Genomic DNA, 6,398 nt, shown 5'->3' with positions numbered 1-6,398 from the left:
AACAAATGTCAATTTTGCAGAGGATTGTGGTGGTTAGAGGGAAGGTCAGAGCACTACAACAGGAGAAACATGACATTTTCTACCAAACCATCACACACCGGTCCCGTTATATGGCCTTCCATTTTCTATTGGACACCCATTGATTGGGAATTAATTCAAACATCTCCTGTGCACTGCACTTGAAATTCATCAGTGCTTTGTCATCATCTGTGAGCTTTCTCCCCCGTTTAAGCAAATATTGTACAATAATCTGATTTACACTAAGCGCACAGAACGTTCAGCCATAAAATCCTCTGTGGCATTCAGGTATTTGACAAGCCAAAGTGTTTTCAGGGTGTGCCTGGCATTTCTGTTTGGACATACAACTGTTTAATGTATTTTTGAAACCAATCTCGGAGAGAAACTTGGCCTCAGAGCCCTTTGGAACAGAAAAACTGCAAACAGGTTTCCTGAACCATAACCCCGAGCCCCTGGTTTGGGCAGGCACTCGCGTCACGGGACCCTTGAGATGAACCGGCCCTGCTACGTCTTGAAGCTGTCTCGGTCCCCCAGTTCTGCTGCCTGAAGAGATTCACCTTCTGCTTTCCAGGCGAGTTTGTTCCCATCCATTCCCATGGCTCTGGTGCTTTCACTCAGGTCCTGCACCTCTCCTGAGAGCAACCAGGAGAGCAACCAGCAACACAGCTGGTTTCCTGGACCAGTACCCCAAAAAGCGACCCATGAATGGCCAGCATCACTCCCCTTGACTCCACGCAAGCCCTTCCATCAGTGTACCAGCCAGCTGTACCTGGCCGGTCTGACTTCAGAGATGCTCTGAGTTCGTCTGGTCTTGACCACCTTTGAAGCCAAAGATCACAAGGAGATTTTTAATGCTGGAGCTGCGGCACACACGCCTGCCCCGTAGGGAAACCGAGATCCTGACGGGTCATGCATCTTTAATGATGCTGCTCAGCACAGTACACATTTGATAGCTGAAGGCATAAAAGCCTCACCAGGAGCAGGAGTGTTAGAAACCTTTGTCCATCTTTCAGGGCCAGATCTAGTTTCTACAGTTAATGAAAGCCCCCCCGCTAGTTTTAACAGGACAGGACTCAGGGCCTGAGCAGCTACACGCAAGGAAAGCTACAGCTGGGACACAGAGCTGTGAGAATCAGGGACCGGGTTTTAGGGATTTAAACACAGATATCCCACGATATCCATAGCAGCGTTACTGTACAGACGCAAGAGGCTGTTGCAGCAGCACTCAGATAACCAGGGTTATGTTCTCAGCGGTATCAGAGCCCGGCCTGTCACGCGTGTCCAGTGTTTCCAAATGAGGGCACAATGTCTTTGCTCTTTAAATCCATAAACGAACATTTAAATAATCAGCAATTAAGAACAGCGAGAACTAAACAACACCAACACACACATCAGGAGGCACCAGAAGCTCAGCCCTTTACCAAAGCTACATGACATTAGAAACACAGCCTCAAGGTTAAGGCATCTACCCTTCATTGTATATTCAGTATTACACAACTCACACAGCACTAAAAGTAACACCGGGATTTGTTTTTCCCCCCTGAGGCTATTGAGACCTGGTTTAATGATGTATCAAGACAACCCAACAGAGCAGGAGAATATACGCAGAACAAACCCTGTGCGCAAACGGTTATGGGAACGCACATGTCGCTCCTGCCACAAACTTGGGGTTTATTTTGCAGCATCCCAGACTTTCCCCACTTTTACTGAGCTTTTAGCAAAGCAGATGGGTGGTTTTCTCCTTTCTTGGTGCATTCAGCAGTCAGTCTGGGCATGGCTCTGCATCTGTTGCAGGTCAAGATTTTTCTAATTGCTTTCATATGTACTCCGGTTAACTGGCTTTGTTAATGCTACAGAATGAATGAAAGACCATCTTTCCGTTGAGATCCTAATGAGTAAACAAAAACCAAAGTGACAGCTGTAACAAGAAAAGTGCTGATGACAGTGTGCACAGTGCTACAGTATTTACAATGAGAAAAATTGTTTCTAACCAATATTAATTGGAAGTTTCCCACTCTGAGAGCTTGAGTGCTTATTAAGCGTCTGGTTCCCAATTGTCCCAGCTAGTCTGCAACAGACATCACTCTCCTACAGCGTTTGTCTTTCTAACGTGCTTTGACACAAGGATGAACTTACAGGGAAAATACTAAGGGAAAAAGGAACAAAGGGGAAGATGATGGCTGTTTCACGGATGAGTTCTGTTCACGTACTCCACTGTTTCCTAAGAAACAAAACTGTGACTTCCTAGTTCTGGCCAGAAGATTTGCTGTCTGATCAAGCAGACCACAGAGGGCTTCATTTTGAGTTTTTATAGACATCCCGTGTCCCCTCTTCCCTGCAGGGCACTGCTGCTGCTTCTTTAATAATAACAGAGTTTAACCATGCACTTATTCAGCTGCTGTAAAGGTGACTGTACGGATGAAAACTCACTCCACTACGGGTGAAGTATGAAAACTGAGCCTTTGCCACTTACATTACGTAAACATCTGCAACACAAACACCTATTCCAGTCTGAAAGCCTTAGAGGTGTTGGCTCATTAGCAAGGACACAAACAGAGAGCCACCACACTGCTCCAGTTCCCAGGAAAACAGGGGTGTATAAGGGAGAAGGGCAGTAGAGAAATAAAAGGACATTGGGTAAAGTTATCACAAAGCACACGAGACTTCTACATTTTGATAACTGCTTAGCATTTAATTTTTATTTTTTTTAATTCCACCCACAGGCAAAGGAATAAAGCCCTGAATTTTTAAATAAGTCTTCTCTTGAACTCGCAGTGCAAAATCCCAGCAGAGTTAATGGTGTAATGACTCAGTGCTGGTTACCAGCCAAACTTGAACTGGGGACTTGCGGCACTCAACAGACCCTGAAGGGAAGGGGTCACCTCACAGTGGGACCCGGTTGCCCTCAGTGCTCTGCAAGCCTACCTACCTACCCCAAATCCACTCATTTTCTAGCAGTTTTTGAGAGATTATTCTGGAGGAGAAGGAAAGGAGGGGGAACTTGTGATGCTTAATCTGAGTAGTCTTAGTTTCTTAAGGAGTTACAATAGTTTCATACTCAAGAGAAATACCACTCTGCAGATTCTCTACTCGGAGCTTCAGGAGAATTTGGGACTGCTCTCTCCCTGCCTGGCTTACCGTGAGCTGGAGCGGGGACACGGTGTTCCTCGGTTTGATAAGATGCTTTGGCACCCGTGTTAGCCTATTCCCAAGGGACACGTGCAGTGGGAGACTTCTGGTCTGCCCTGTGCCAACAGACCTCTACAGCCAGGTTTGCCAGCTTGGGATGAAAGCTCTCAAAAAACAGCCACTGAAGGCTTCAGGTGTAGTGAATTAAACTGCCCAGCTCTTCCGCAGAAGATGCTTTGGCACCCGTGTTAGCCTATTCCCAAGGGACACGTGCAGTGGGAGACTTCTGGTCTGCCCTGTGCCAACAGACCTCTACAGCCAGGTTTGCCAGCTTGGGATGAAAGCTCTCAAAAAACAGCCACTGAAGGCTTCAGGTGTAGTGAATTAAACTGCCCAGCTCTTCCTCAGAAGCCCCTACTCAGCATTTCAGGACACTAAATAACAGATAACACAAAACACTATAGCTAAGCTGCTTTGGTAAGGTCTTAAATTTTCTTGGTGATGGTGTTTTAGAGGCATCAGTGAAGTCACCAGAAATACAGATTTATATCCAGTAAGTCTCACAGCTGTAGCGAGTATTCACAGTAAAAAATATTTTCTTGGCTGTGCCTTAAATCACACTCCAAGAAATAATTGTGATACCTGGACTACAGCAGTGATGTTAAAATATTTGTACCTTGTATCAAGGAGATATTTGTATCCCTGACCATGAAGCAGTGGAAAAAAAAAAAAACTAAATCTGAAATAAAAGTAGGAAGTAAAGCTTCCAAAAGCAATGAATATTGGTTTAAGTCTTCTCCTGCGGATATCAACAGAAGCCTCATGTCGTTATCAGACTGAGCACTTACAAATCCCCTAGTAATGCCCAGTCCCGAAATATCAACTCTGCTGAGGCAAAGAGCAAAATCTTGCCTTTTGCTGTACATGGTAGGTTTCAAGTCCTCAGAGGGGTGTGTGTGTGTGTGTATATATGTGTATATATAAACACAGATATACCTACAAAGTGTAACAGAGGTTTCAGGTTTGACTTTGTTGGAAAAAAAAAAAAACAAACAAAAAACCCCAGAAAGTCACAGTTTGCAGCTCTCACAAATGCACAGACATTGTGAGCACTTTTGGAAGCCAGGCTTTGGCACAGCTCCCAGCTCGGAGGCATCGAGCCTCAGGAGGTGGACAAAGCCCCTGCAGAGCCCGGCCCGGAGCAGTGGAGATGCTACAGCGCTCCCCGGGAGTGTGAGGGCTGCAGCCTTGAGGTGTGTGTTTGTCAATTAAAAGGTGTAGGGAGGGACCTAGAATAATCCTCTCCTGCTTCTTTTTACTAATTCACACAGGCAGCTCTTGTTTCATTTCTTAAGACAGGAACTGGAGTTAATGCGTTGCTCTAGATTCCTTATTACTGGGAAGCTGATGCTTTCGCCGTCTCTGCTCAACAGAGGCACGGAGCAGCACTGGAAGAAAAAAGTTAGTGTGGTTTCCTTTGGCTGTCACACATCTGTGGCAAGTGGCACTATGTATGGCCTGGGGGAGACCCAATTTAGAGATAACCAAGAGCTTTTGACATAACATTGGAGAGGCGCGAGACCTGCCCCTGCCTGGAGGGGCTGCGGAACACAGCAGTGAATCTGCAGAAATCCCAGATGGAGACACGCTGGAGGTGGGTATACCTGCTGGGCCCCAGGCTCACCCTGGGTCACAGACTCATTTGTCCTCTGACCATCTCAACCATCTGACCATCTACAGGAAACCTGTTTGCTGTGAATTTACAGATAACCTAAAGGCTCCTGTTGGAGGCTCTAAGTGCATTGCACATGACACAGTGAAGCCTCAGCAGCATTAACCCCTCAAGAACTCAGCCAACACCCTTCCACCTCTTCTCCACTGAGGGAATCATCCACTTCTCCTCCTTAAAGCCCCACCAACTGATGCCTTCCGCAACGTGCCAAGACAACCATTAGATCAGATTTGTGAGTGTCATCGAAAACACCTATGATCAGACACATCAGTGTAGACCAACCCAGCATCCAGAACACGGGGCATGGCTAGCAGAAAAATAACTCTAATAGTTCATTCGTGTCCTCTACAGTGTCCCCCTTCACATGCATCCATGGCAAGATGGCAGTCCCTTCCCTTCAGCAGCAGTGGCCAGCACAGCCAGCGCCAGGCCGCGGCTCAGCAAGCCCTCACTGAAGCTGGCAGGACCATAAAGGAAAGCGCTCAGGTCGCTGGCATGCCTGACTAAACTTGTTCAACCTGAATACTCCGTTTCAGCCCAAGCCTTAACGTACCCACACCACCACCAGCAGACAGGTTCTCTGACCTCCGAACACCGCTTGGCACCAAGCCCGTGAGAAACAGGCACTGGTTTCATCAGTGCCTTCACCAGCTCTGCCGAAGTTCTTGCAACAGAGATATTAATTCTCTATGGGGCCATCAGGCTGATGTCCACACTGTGACAGACCTGGCAAAGCAAGAGGAGAAAGCAAAGCTACAACAGCTCTCTGGCTTTTTTCCCTTCCATTTTATTGCCCTTAACCACCTCCAGCACTCAGCCTGGCCGCGCACAGCTATGGCAAGAGTGTGGAGGGGTTTCAGGGGGGGAAGATCATCAGCCTCAGGAGCAGGAGAAGCAAAGCATCACACAGGAGACTTCATGCTACTATATTTTCAACCAGCTGAGAGCTAGGGAGAGAGTCACTTGTTCTGATGCTGGTGATCCCTGGTGAGATGCTTCCCCTCCCTTCTTCTCTTGGGAGATCTTCTGAGGAGCTACAGTAGGGAACACTGTCTGCAAGTCATCATTGAGCCTTCTCTTAATTCAAGAGCTCCAAAAACATTGGCTTCAACCTGTCTGCAGCTTTCTTGCCTGTTGTTTTCTGTCTGGAAAGATGTATCTTTTATCTGGAGTGAACCTCCTGCAAGCAAAGCAGAAGGAGCCTGCGACCATCGCAGGGTTTCTGCAAGCAGCTCTGCTCAACAGGAGCCGGAGGCCCGAGACACCCACCCCGAAAAAACACCATTTGAATCCCACCCATCCCACAAAGCCAAGCAGGAATTTGAGCCAGGGGTTTAACAGGAGTTAGAGCACTCCTTGTGAGCACCTGGGGTGGGATGTCACTGGGGTTACCCCAGTAGAGAAGAAAGAGGAACAAGTGACAAAGAGGACCACTACCTGTTCCAGACGAGGCACCTCTCCAACAGCAGCCACCAGCAAATGCAAATCAACAGACCCGGAACTTCTGAAATTACACAGT

This window comes from Charadrius vociferus, unplaced genomic scaffold (assembly GCF_000708025.1).
Source record: "Charadrius vociferus isolate BGI_N301 unplaced genomic scaffold, ASM70802v2 scaffold320, whole genome shotgun sequence".
In the NCBI taxonomy this organism is placed as follows: Eukaryota; Metazoa; Chordata; class Aves; order Charadriiformes; family Charadriidae; genus Charadrius; species Charadrius vociferus.
Note: the sequence above shows the minus strand (reverse complement) of the source record.